The sequence below is a fragment of the Microplitis mediator genome, chromosome 4, assembly GCF_029852145.1.
Source record: "Microplitis mediator isolate UGA2020A chromosome 4, iyMicMedi2.1, whole genome shotgun sequence".
Classification (NCBI taxonomy): Eukaryota; Metazoa; Arthropoda; class Insecta; order Hymenoptera; family Braconidae; genus Microplitis; species Microplitis mediator.
Window position 1 is genome coordinate 2,016,909 of NC_079972.1, and position 14,128 is coordinate 2,031,036.

Consider the following 14,128-nt stretch of genomic DNA (forward strand, 5'->3'; position numbering starts at 1 on the left):
TCTGACTAATTTCACGATGATGTCCGAGTGTATGTATGTATGTACGTACGTATGTAAATACCTGTATCTTTTGAACGGATGAACCGATTTTGAACTTTAAGGTGTCATTCGACGCGGATTGTCAATATCTTGAAGCCGAGAGAAAATTGAGCTTGATCGGTAGGGCTCGTTTAGAGATATTCCAAAAATAAAGTTTTTTTAAAAATGTTTTTTTTTATAACTTTTAATGTGCTCGATAGATTGATTCCAAAATGGACTGGGCTCTAGAGCATTATAAGCCGCGTCGAATGCAACTTTAACCATCAAAATCGGTTCATTCGTTCAAGAGAAACCGTTGTCGAAAGAATTGAAAAAAAAAAAATTTTTTTATTTTTCCTGAAATATCACAAAAACGACTCGATAAATCGAATCCAAAATTTGATCAGCTATAGAACTTGACAAAACGCGTCGATTGTCGTCTCAACCATCAAAATCGGTTAATTCGTTCGCGAGATATCGTAGGAGAATGAAATGCTAAAAAATGGTTTTTTACAAAACAATGGCATACAAAAGTATTTGCGAGCTCGAAGAGCTTGAAAATGTATTTACAATAGTGTTTTCGTGCTCAACGAGCTCGAAAACAGCGGGAAGTTTTAGGGCTGGCCCGCAGGGTCAACTTATAGACCGATTTTTTTTTATTCGAGTCATGTGTGAAAATTTGTTTTCACTTTTTGAGAAACTTCTCCGAAAATCAGCTCAATGATACATTTTCAAGGGGTTGCTCATGAAATTCGAAAATGATTAAAATTCGGAATTTTTTTTTAACTTGCCGCTAAGAAAATTGAAAATTAAAAAAAAAAAGGAAGTCATTGGTTTCGGTTCGATTTTCGAACACCGAGTTTTCAACAGATCTTGACGTTTTGAGGTCCTAGAAAGGTATTCTGAGTATTTTCGGGATGATGTCCGAATGTACGTACGTGTGTATGTAAATATTCTGTAACTTTTGAACAAATGAACGGATTTGGCTTTTTGAGGGGGCGTTTAAAACGGTTCATCAATTCCAATGATTTGCAAACAATTGAGTCTAATTGGTACAGTATATTCAGCTAAATATATGCAGGGTACCCCCAGAAAAATGTAGAAAAAATAAATTTTTGAATATTGGATAAGTTTGATTTTATTAAAATTTTTTATAAGTTATTTACATTAAGAAAAATTATATTTTACACAATTATTGGATGCAAAGGAAGATAAAAAAGTTTTTAATAGTTTTTATTATAATACAAAAGTCTTTAACATTTTTCGACCGGCACTCGATTCTTGAAAAAGTTTAACAAAAAAAATTCAAAATAATGCTCAATTATATTTACAAAAGTAATTTTGGGATGGTTATAATAAATTAAAATGTGATCATTTTGAATTTAATGTTTTTAAACTTTTATTTGTCAACTAGCAATTCAAATTAAATCTTCGTTACTCAAGAAAAAGTTCAAAGGTTTCGCCATTAATTCAAAAATAAAAATCATGAAAAATCAATAAATTTAATTAATTTTAAAATTTTATGTCCATTAAACAGTTGATAGTTGAATTATTCAAATCTTTTTTTTTTATATAATTATAAATTAATACTATGAAATATGGCTGATAAGGATTCATGCGTAATCATAAATACAGCCACGAATATTTCTAAGCTACAAGTGACCAATAGACGAGCGGAGCAGACTACGATTCTTCAAAAACCAAAGTTAAGCAGCATCGAGGTTGGCCATTAATTGGATGGGTGACCCGTCCCGGAAAAAAAAAATCATTTTATAAAACTTTATAAAATTCTATAAAATTTTACAAAATTTTATAAAACTTTATACTGAAAATGGCCTGGTAAAATTTTATGAAATTTTACAAAATTTTATAAAATTTTATACATTTTTATAAAACTTCATAAAATTTTATAAAATTTGATAAAATTTTACCAGGCCATTTTTAGTATAAAATTTTATTAAATTTTATAAAATGTTAGTACTAAAATTTTATAAAATTTTACAAAATTTTATAAAAACATTTTTTCCCGGGTCGTTCAGAGATATTCCAAAAATAAAGTTTTTTCACAAATGTTTTTTTTGGATAAATTTTAATGTGCTCGATGGATTGATTTCAAAATGGACTGGGCTCTGGAGCTTTATTAGCCGCGTCGAATGCCGCCTCAACCATCAAAATCGTTTCATTCGTTCAAGAAAAACCGTTGTCGAAAGAATTAAATAATTTTTTTTTTCGTTTTTTTGAAATATCTCAAAATCGACTCGATAAATCAATTTCAAAATTTAAACAGCTTTAGAACTTGATAAAACGCGTCGATTGCCACCTCAACCGTCTCAATCGGTTTATTCGTTTGAGAGATATCGTTAGAGAAAAAATGGTAAAAAACGTTTTTTTTCGAAAACAACAGCATACAAACGTATTTTCGAGCTCAAAAATGTATTGACAATAATGGTTTCGAGGTTTTTGAGCTCGAAAACAGCGGGAAGTTTTGGGGCTGGCCCGCAGGATCAACTGCCAGACCGATTTTTTTTTTAAATTTACTTCGTTCTTTTTCTCGAAAAAAGTATAAATAATTATTTTTTGGTCTGGATTGTAAATATATTGAAAAAGTAGACATTTCAATATTGTGTGTGTGTGTGTGTGTGTATGTGTGTTTGCTCAATTAATTAAACTTATTGATTCGCTTAATGAATCAACATATTTGTTGTACATTATTTATTAATTCTCCGAGTCTTTTCATACAATTATTATTATTACTTTTTTTACAATTCATGTAAACGTAATCTGAAATTAGAGTTAAAGTAATTCGTTATTCATAGCAAATATTATTTGGCCGTCAACCATAAATTTCTTATAAATTATTGTATAATGAATACCTTCTACTTAAAAATTACATACACACACATCCATACACTCGTTAACACATATGCATGCACACTAGGCCGATTAAAAAAAAATCATCTATTTTTTTTTTTTTTTCAAGGACACACTTAAAAGTCTCAGTACGATAAAAGAAGACCCCTGTCAAAATTTGAGCTCTTAATATTAATACTAAGTACTCCCTGATTGCGATTTTCTATTTCCCATTTAAATAATATGGGAAAAAAATTTTAAGTTTGGAATTTCACACCTCGGTTATGGTGTATTGTACAAATAAGCTCAGGATTAATTTTTGTAGAGAATTTAACGCTTTACAAAACAGGTCGTACAATTTTTTGATAAATCCATCTGTTCGAAAGTTATTTGAGCTTGAATTCAAATTTATAGTAAATTTCGAGATCTTTTAACTTTTCCAGCGAAACCATCAGACCTATCAAAACATGTCATACAATCTTTTTTCTAGACAATTTTATTTCTTATAAATTATCTTAAATATAGTTTTTTCAAATTCCGCATAACTTTAAAGGGAGTGCTGAATATTAATATTAAGGGCTCAAATTTTAAAAGGGTTTTTTTTTTACCCTATTGAAACTTTTGAGTGTGTGTCCTCGAAAAAAAAAATAAATAGAAGATTCTTTTGAATCGGTCTAATGCACACACGTATACATCCACATTAGGGTGTCCGTTATTTCCCAAATCGATTTTTATTTACCAATCGCCCCCTGAATCTTTAGTTTATGACCTAAAAAAAAATATCCAACACAAACATGCTCTTAATTTTCACATTAAGCCGTGCCGAAATCATTTTATATTTTCCATTTAAATAACGTGGGACTTTTAGACTTTTGACTCTTAATTTTTTTCCTCAGAAACAAATGAGAGTAAAAATTTTATCAAAGCATATTTTGATAGGAAATCGAACGCTCTACAAAAAAGTTCTCTTATGGATTTTTGATAAAACAACTCCTTCAAAAGTTATTTAACGTTAAACTTGTGTTTGTTATCAATCCTATAATATTTTCAATTCTCTTTTCATTTTTACCGTTTTTGGCTATAAAATCGTTCAAATAAAAGATAATTATTATTATCACTAGAGTACCGATGATCATTTATGTAGATTTCATGGCCTAAACAGAAAATCAAGGGAAAAAAAAATTGTTTTATGAGAAGTAATAGAAATAATATACTTTTCCTCATACAGACGAACTTTAAAATGAATTAATGGAAAGTGGTGAAATAAAAATGTAAAAACTTCCCTGTCTATAATGTTATAAGCAGATTCATAATCATTTTTGCTTTCTTTATAATTTTTTGTTAAGAAAGCTATGGTCACGTTAGGATATTTTGTTTTGTACTCATTTACAACTTGAATTAAATATTGTTTTTAGTCTTCTCGTGTTGTTAAAATGTTGATATACTCTTAAGTTAATTTACTTGCTCTTTCGGTGACACCATTAATTACTTGTAAATTGTTAACAATCCGTAAGTAAATTGGGATTCCTTACAACTTTTGGAAAGATATAACATTGATAGAAATTTTTTGAAATTAGATGTGAAACGTGGGCGGGCAATAACGAATATTTAGAAGGCTTTCAAAAGAAAGCGAAAATGATAATAAATCTCATTCTAATATTATAGACAAAGAAGTTATTACATTTTTATTTCATCACTTTCCATTGATTCATTTTAAAGTTCGTCTGTATGAGGAAAGGTATGTTATTTCTATTATTCCTCATAAAACAATGTTTTTTTTCCCTTGATTTTCTGTTTAGGCCATGAAATCTACATAAATGATTATTGGTACTCTAGTGTTAATAACAACTATCATTTATTTCAACGATTTTACAGCCAAAAACGGTAAAAATGAAAATAGAATTAAAAATATTATAGGATTGATAAGAAACACAAGTTTAACGTTAAATAACTTTTGAAGGAGTTGTTTTATCGAAAATCCATAAGAGAACTTTTTTGTAGAGCGTTCAATTTCCTATCAGAATATGCTTCGATAAAATTTTTACTCTCATTTGTTTCTGAGGAAAAAAATTAAGAGTCAAAAGTCTAAAAGTCCCATGTTATTTAAATGGAAAATATAAAATGATTTCGGCACGGTTTAATGAAAAAATTAAGAGCCTAATTGTGTTGGATATTTTTTTTTAGGTCATAAACTAAAGATTCAGGGGGCGATCGGTAAATAAAAATCGATTTGGGAAATAACGGACACCCAAATCCACATATACACAATCGCACATAAACACACACACGCATGTATAGGGGAGACCGGGGATCGTAGGCCCCCTTAAGCTGGCTTTTTCTTCTTGTGGCGTTTGACCATCAAATTCGTTTATATTCCGTCTGTTTCGGAAGAATCAGTCGAAATTTTGTAAAAAATCGAAAAAAATTTTTTTTTTTCTGGGGCACGAAGGTCCTCTCTCCAAAAATTTATAAAAAAAATTTTTTTTTTATTTTCCGTCAAGTTAATTTTTTTGTTACAATTTTTTTTGTCGAGTGGTTCATTTTGCCCCACATGTCACATATTGACCTAAAATATAATACAAACAATATAGAGGTCATATTTTGACGGAAAATGCAAAAAAAAATTTTTTTACCTAATTTTTGAGAGGGGCCTTCGTACCCCAGAGGGCCATAGCACCCCGGTTTCCCCTACACACATGGGCACATTGACATCTCTACCGTAAAAATCTCTACCTCTAATGTAACTCTACCAAGAACAAGTCTACTCTAACTTTTTTACCATTCGCAGATTATACCATATGAAAATCCTACCAAAATATTACTATATCAAATATTATTTATACCAAATTTTTTCTTTATCATGAAATATCCCTACGATTTAGTAACTTTACCATTTGAAAACACTGCCACAACCACCTCTGCCATGAAAATCTGGTTCATTTTCATCTCTACCGTAAAAATCTCTACCTCAAATGTAACTCTACCAAGAACAAGTCTACCCTAACTTTTTTACCATTTGACAATTATACCATTTAAAAATCCTACCAAAATATTACTATAACAATTATTTTTTATACCAAATTTTTTCTTTACCACGAAACATCCCTTCAATTTTGTAACTTTAACATTTGAAAACTCCACCACAACCATCTCAGCCATGAAAATCTGACCCAAATTTATGTATACCTGAAATATCTAGGCCATTTAACAGTTGAACCAATTAAGGTCTACCATAAATATTTCTACCCCTTAATAAATTTACCACAACACAACTTTACAAAAAAAAAGCTTAACCAATTAACAAATTTACCTAATAATATTTCTACCTTATGAAAACTCTACCACTTTTTTAAATCTACCAATTTAAAACACTACCATAATAATCGCTACCATGAGAATTAAACTCCTTTACCTTATAAATGTGTTATCATATGATAAAAAGTACAGAACACATCAGTTCACTTCCGTCGGTAAGATAGACATTGTGGTTACATAGCTATTATATCTAGGTTAAATTTTAAATATTATCTTTTGATAAAGCTTTGTAAGAGCATTATACTTATGGAATTGGTTGTGATAAATTTGATACCTTTATTAACTTAGTGCAAAATATTAATAGTCTTTATAATTACAAAATATTTTAAATACTTTTTTTTCTTTTTTTTTTTTTTTTTTTTACTGCTGAGTTGAAAAATTCATTATTATAGATTAATAAATTTTTTATTGATATATTTATGGATAATTACTTTTATTATTTACGAAGAATGATACATTCGTTTTAATTAATCATTAAGAAAAAAATTACTCGTCGAAATAATCTTAAATTATAAATTTTTCTTTAATTTTCAATAACATTAAGAGTACATTAAAATAAAAAGGAATTTCTTACAATTTACTTTTTAAAAAATTTTTCGAAACTTATTCATCTCGATTAAAAACTTTAAAAAATAGGTTTTCATTGGAAATAATATTTTTATTTTTATACATTTTTTTTCAATTGAAACCAATTCATTCTAATTTAACTCAATCGAAATACAATCGAATTCCAATTGGATTTTATAACTAGGGTGAGTACCTACCCAGGTAGCACACTTGCCTTTGTGACATCTATAAGATATCAGTTTTTAGGCAACTTTTTGATTTGTCGATAAGGCATCAACAATATATTGAAAAAACGATCAGAAATGTATGTCACCGAAAAAATACCTACTTAATAGACTTAACACAAGTGACGACAAAAAGTAAATCACAAATAGTGGTAAAATAAGTCATCTAAACGTCTTTTCCATTGACATAAGACAGGAAAAACCACACAACTCGTCTCTGTCTCCAGAACCAACATTTTTATGTTGTATTCATACAAAAAACGATGACTTTGAGACAAAAAAAAATTTGTCTTGTCCTTTTAAAAGACATCTTAAAGTTGACTTTGTGCTACTTGGGTAAATGATATATTTTAAATTATTGGAATTTATATATTCTAAGAGAATGAAAGCCAGAATTTCAAGCCCGCCAGCTTTCCAAAGTTTGACTTCTCCAGAGCTCGAAGATGAGACAATATATTTCCATTATGCTAATTTACCAGTGGGATGAACTGCTAATGTATTTTGTAACGGGGTGACCTGGTGTTCGACTGCCAGGTCAGCAAAAATTAAATTTCGCGCCCTTTTAATCTGCGCACCCGCCCTTGCGTCGAATTTGGTTTAACGGCGCGAAGGTAGGGGTAAACTGGACACCTCGTCGCCAGACGACACAACCGAAAATTAATTATCATCAACTAGTCGAACTGAGCGGTGGCTCAGGATCTCTACTTGTACTATTCCTTTTATTTTGTGAAAATTATAAAAGTCTCTATTCAGGCAGACGCCATAAATTATTAGTACCGTTCTGTTGAAAGTTATTACGTTTACAATTCCACTTCGAAATACATCAGAAGGAGGATCCTGTCTTTTTGCGCATTTGATGACTACCATGGCCAAGCACCTGGGACAGGTTAATGCAAGTTCTTCGGAATAAAGGTTTTGAGAATTAATAATAATATTTTACGTTTGTCAAACACGTGGAAGAGATTTCCTCATTTATTTCATCGTCTTTTCTAAATTCTTTTATTACATTTATTCAAATTATTTCTTTCTCTGTGCATGCGAAAATTTATTACCGGTTAATTTTAATTGTCAGCATTTTTCCTCGACATTGTTAATTTTCTTTACGAGTTAAAATTAAATAGAAGCTCGTTAATTATTGTCGTGATAAATTTTATTGAGAAAATTCATATTAATAAAGTTGGGACTTGTATCCCGGTGAAACGGAAGCGGCGCATGTGCAGTAAAACTATATTGCAAAAAGTCTAATTATTAATTGTTAATTATAAATAAATTTAGCATTAAGTGTATATATTAAACAATTAATTAATTATTTATAATAAAAGAGCCATAATTAAATTTAGAATCATTGTTAAATTATTCGTAACAACCTTCCTCCTATTCCAAATCGAGCTGCGTACTCAGCTACGTCAGACATTTCAGAACCCAGAAACTTCAAACACCCAAGTTACTATCGGAGGATTGTCCGAGCTTCCTAGTACGGGGAAGCAAGGGCAAACCCTTACAATTTACTTCTGATGAAAAAACATTGGACGTCAGCTCACAAAAAATCAGAAATAAATACAACTGTTGGTCACGACACGCGTGTCAAGTGTCTTGGTCATAAATGGAAATATATTGTCTCTACTTCGAGCTCTGGAGAAGTCAAACTTGGGAAATACGTAAAACAAAAGTTGAAAGTTTTAACAAAGGCTACGTACGATGCGAGAATAACTTGTATGACACTGACATAATTATAATAATTACTTTATTAGATAATAATTTTACATTGTAAATGTACGATATTATTTATTAGGGTGGTCCGTTTGGAACGACTATTTTTTTTTTTTCGCTCCCACTGAAAAATATTGTTGTTGACATTGAAAAAAAAATTCTCTGAAAGTTTTAGCTCTTAATTTTAATTTTAAGTACTTTACATTTGATTTTGAAATTTTACCATTTAAAATACATGGAAAAGTTAGGATTTTTTTTTTACTTCTCTATAGCTCAGCGGCGTTTTACGTTACGTTTATTTTCATAGGTGGGATTTGTAGGTATTTAGTTACTCTTTCAGAGCTTCGAAGAAACTTTACCCTAACTTGTATATTTTGAGGTGGGGTCTCAGTAGACGTTGATTTTTTTAATAAAAAACGCTTTTTTTTGCATTTTAACGGGAAACCGTCAGAGTTACGGCTCAGATTTGGCCAGTTTTATTTAGGAAATTCGACGCTCTACAAAAAGGTCTTGTGATGAAATTCGTTAAAGTTGATAGGTAAGAAGTTATGAGGCTTTTGAAATAAAAAAAAAAAATAAATATCATTAATTTGGTATGTATAACGGGTTAAACATAAAAAAATATTCATTTGTGGCTTTTTTTTTTAGCTAAACACACGTATAACAGAGAACATAATTTGAAAAAAAAAAAAATAATAAATTGTATGTCGATAATTAATTAATTTACATCAATTCGTAGGAAATTGAATACTCTTATTTTGATATTTTTAATTTTACAGTTTCAATAAAGAGATAATTCAATAAAGTACAGTGCTTGTGGTATTGATCAAAGGAGCTAGTTCAAGGTTGCTAATTAGTGCACCGACTTCGAAAGAATGCATTCTGAGAAACGCGAAATAGGAAAAAAAAAGACATTTGTTAATCAGATGATAATCAAAGTAGGGTTTGGAATTAAATCCAATTCAAGGTCATGGAATATCGTGCCTACTAAAAAATAATTTATTCAGAGATATGCACATAAAAAAAAAAATTAATTTAAAATATCAAAATAAGAGTATTTAATTTTCTCCGAATTGATGCAAATTAATTAATCAATTACATAGAGGAGGGTGGGGCAGAGCGGCCTCTCTAAGCCAATTATTACTTTTTGTGACTTTCAACCATCAGATCACTTTACTTTTGTCGTATTTCGAACAAATTTATGGACATTTTGCCGAATTTCTGAATAAAATTTTTTTTTGTGGGGCAGAGAAGCCCCCCTCCAAAAAATGATAAATTTTTTTTTTTTTTTCAATTGGTTTTATCATTAAGAATGTATTTCATTTTCTTGACAACTATTTTTGGTTTTATATTACTCAAAAAAAATTTTTTAAGACATAATACATCGTTCCCCTTTAATTAGCTTAATTAATAATTGTTATTTAATGAAATAATAAATTCTATATTTCTTATTTGTCATTATTTTAAACAAAAAGAACGTGTTTATTGAATTTTAAGATAACAGATTATTTTGCATTATTCAAAAAATTTTATTAATTACAAAATACATTATTATCTTTGAATATTTTCACTGGCCAAATTTGCCCCAACTATAGTGAATCAGCCGAAAAAATGGATTAATATACACTAATGGAAAAAATTAAAGGATCAAAAAAGAATTCTAAATTTTTAGGCGATTTTCAACAGGCTCTAACTTTGAGAGAAATGGTCGTACAAGAAAAAAAAAAGGAAATTTTAGCTCCAAGTATCTACTTTTTGGATTAGAACTTCAAAATTTTTTCAGTAGTTTTAGAGTAATCTTAGAAAACCCAACGACAAAAAAATGTTCAAATTTAAAAAAAATTTTTTTTTTTGGTCTCCGGGCGTGGAAAAAATTATTTTTGCTTAACCACTATAAGGATCGGATACCTTCATTATTCAGCTTTAATTTCTTTTTTTATGGACCTTGATACGTCCACCTCTCGCCGAGATATCGGTCTTCAAATGGAAAAGGATCCTTTTGTCTTTGATTATCGATATCTCAGAAACCAATGATCGCACAGAAAGTTAATGGTGGGTTTCAAAAACTTGAATAAATTCTCTTCAACGATTAGCCATTGCTTTTTCGAAAAAAAAAATTTTTCCTATCGTCACATGAATTAAAAAATGCAACAAAAAAAGGGCTTTTTGTGGTTTTTTGGAAATTCAAGCGCTGAAACGGAAATATTGTGGAAATCGATAATGTTGACTGTGTATTTTACAGTTCAATATGTCCACAAAAACCCTGCAGAGAGCCAGATTAATCCAACCAGCCGTTTTTTTGTTTCACGCGATCAAATTTTTAAAAAAATTAAAGGATCACGTTTTTTGCTCTGAAAAGCTCATAATCTTTAACAAGATGAAAACAAACATTTTTTTCTGAGCTTTGTCCACAATTTTATTGCAGACAGTGCTTAAATTTCCAAAAAAGAAAAAAACTTTTTTCTTCGAAACAAAATTTTCAAAAAAAAAATTTTTTTTTAATTTAATGACTGAGAGTTCAGTAAAATCACGGAATGCAGCGACGTAAACGTGTTAAAAACTATTGGGTGTTGGTTTTGTAAATTTCCTAAAGTTATTCCAAAAAAAAATTTTTTTGAAACAATTTTTTTTTTGAAAATTTTGTTTCGAAAAAAAAGTTTTTTCTTTTTTGGAAATTTAAGCACTGTCTGCAATAAAATTGTGGACAAAGCTCAGAAAAAATGTTTGTTTTTATCTTGTTAAAGATTATGAGCTTTTCAGAGCAAAAAACGTGATCCTTTAATTTTTTTAAAAATTTGATCGCGTGAAACAAAAAAACGGCTGGTTGGATTAATCTGGCTCTCTGCAGGGTTTTTGTGGACATATTGAACTGTAAAATACACAGTCAACATTATCGATTTCCACAATATTTCCGTTTCAGCGCTTGAATTTCCAAAAAACCACAAAAAGCCCTTTTTTTGTTGCATTTTTTAATTCATGTGACGATAGGAAAAAATTTTTTTTTCGAAAAAGCAATGGCTAATCATTGAAGGAAATTTATTCAAGTTTTTAAAACCCACCATTAACTTTCTGTGCGATCATTGGTTTCTGAGATATCGATAATCAAAGACAAAAGGATCCTTTTCCATTTGAAGACCGATATCTCGGCGAGAAGTGGACGTATCAAGGTCCATAAAAAAAGAAATTAAAGCTGAATAATGAAGGTATCCGATCCTTATAGTGGTTAAGCAAAAATAATTTTTTCCACGCCCGGAGACCAAAAAAAAAAAAATTTTTTTAAATTTGAACATTTTTTTGTCGTTGGGTTTTCTAAGATTACTCTAAAACTACTGAAAAAATTTTGAAGTTCTAATCCAAAAAGTAGATACTTGGAGCTAAAATTTCCTTTTTTTTTTCTTGTACGACCATTTCTCTCAAAGTTAGAGCCTGTTGAAAATCGCCTAAAAATTTAGAATTCTTTTTTGATCCTTTAATTTTTTCCATTAGTGTATTACATTTTTTATAATTTGACGATAAAAATATGAAAGAATCATTTTTTTAGAATTTTTGGCTGATCCATTTTACCCCAGGTGTCATGCGTAGGGTTAAAAATGCGCAAAAATGTGGGATTTATAGTAATGAGACGAAAGAAAAAAAATTTTTTTTGATCAAAATTTCAGAGGCCGCTTAGCCCCATCCACCCCTGCAATTTATTAATTTTTTTTTTCAAATTATGTTGTCAGTTATACGTTGTGGTTAGCTAAGAAAAAAAAAGAGCCACAAATAAATATTTTTTTATATTTAACACGTTAAACATACCAAATTATTGATATTTATTTTTTTTTTATTTTAAAAGCCTCATAACTTTTTACCTAACCACTTTAACAAATTTCATCACAGGACCTTTTTTGTAAAGCGTCGAATTTTCTAAAAGTAATTGGCTAAATCTAAGCCGCAACTCTGACAGTTTCCCGATAAAATGCAAAAAAAAAACGTTTTTTATTAAAAAAATCAACTTCTATACTAAGACCCCACCTCAAAATATACAAGTTAGGGTAAAGTTTCTTCAAAGCTCTGAAAGAGCAACTAAATACCTATAAATCCCACCTATGAACATAAACGTAACGTAAAACGCCGCTGAACTATAGAGAAGTAAAAATAAAATCCTAACTTTCCCATGTATTTTAAATGGGAAAATTTCAAAATCAAATGTAAAGTACTTAGAATTAAAATTAAGAGCTAAAACTTTCAGAGAATTTTTTTTTCAATGTCTACAACAACATTTTTCAGTGGGAGCGAATAAAAAAAATAGTCGTTCCAAACGGACCACCCTATTATTTATATAATACAAATTTTTATCTAAAAATTTCTATCTACATTATTTTTTAATCATAAAATCTTTACAGTTTAAATAAATTTACGTTTATGTATACAATTAGTCCTTATGATCAATAATTTATAGAGCAGAATTACCACAGTATGCACTTGTGTGGAGGATTTATCGGGCTTTCTAGAGGACATTTCCATGCTTTTGAAAAATCTAAATTATTCGACAGAGTCTCAATCACACGAAAATGTTTGGCTGCATGTGTCCCCTCAATAAGCTTAGACTGAATCCAAAAAAGAATAACTCATCTTGCGTGTAATCAGCTAGTCTTGGGCGAGCTGGCGGGCTTGAATTTCTGGCTTTCATTCTCTTAGAATATATAAATTCCAATAATTTAAAATATATCATTTACCCAAGTAGCACAAAGTCAACTTTAAGATGTCTTTTAAAAGGACAAGACAAATTTTTTTTTGTCTCAAAGTCATCGTTTTTTGTATGAATACAACATAAAAATGTTGGTTCTGGAGACAGAGACGAGTTGTGTGGTTTTTCCTGTCTTATGTCAATGGAAAAGACGTTTAGATGACTTATTTTACCACTATTTGTGATTTACTTTTTGTCGTCACTTGTGTTAAGTCTATTAAGTAGGTATTTTTTCGGTGACATACATTTCTGATCGTTTTTTCAATATATTGTTGATGCCTTATCGACAAATCAAAAAGTTGCCTAAAAACTGATATCTTATAGATGTCACAAAGGCAAGTGTGCTACCTGGGTAGGTACTCACCCTAGTTATAAAATCCAATTGGAATTCGATTGTATTTCGATTGAGTTAAATTAGAATGAATTGGTTTCAATTGAAAAAAAATGTATAAAAATAAAAATATTATTTCCAATGAAAACCTATTTTTTAAAGTTTTTAATCGAGATGAATAAGTTTCGAAAAATTTTTTAAAAAGTAAATTGTAAGAAATTCCTTTTTATTTTAATGTACTCTTAATGTTATTGAAAATTAAAGAAAAATTTATAATTTAAGATTATTTCGACGAGTAATTTTTTTCTTAATGATTAATTAAAACGAATGTATCATTCTTCGTAAATAATAAAAGTAATTATCCATAAATATATCAATAAAAAA

The 14,128-nt window shown here is 29.4% G+C and overlaps 1 long non-coding RNA gene across 1 annotated transcript in view; it reads left to right on the top strand.

The window, feature by feature from the left end:
- LOC130666720 (uncharacterized) overlaps positions 1 to 14,128 on the top strand; it is a 37,988-nt gene that overhangs the window by 1,745 nt on the left and 22,115 nt on the right. The gene's annotated exons all lie outside the window — the stretch shown is intronic.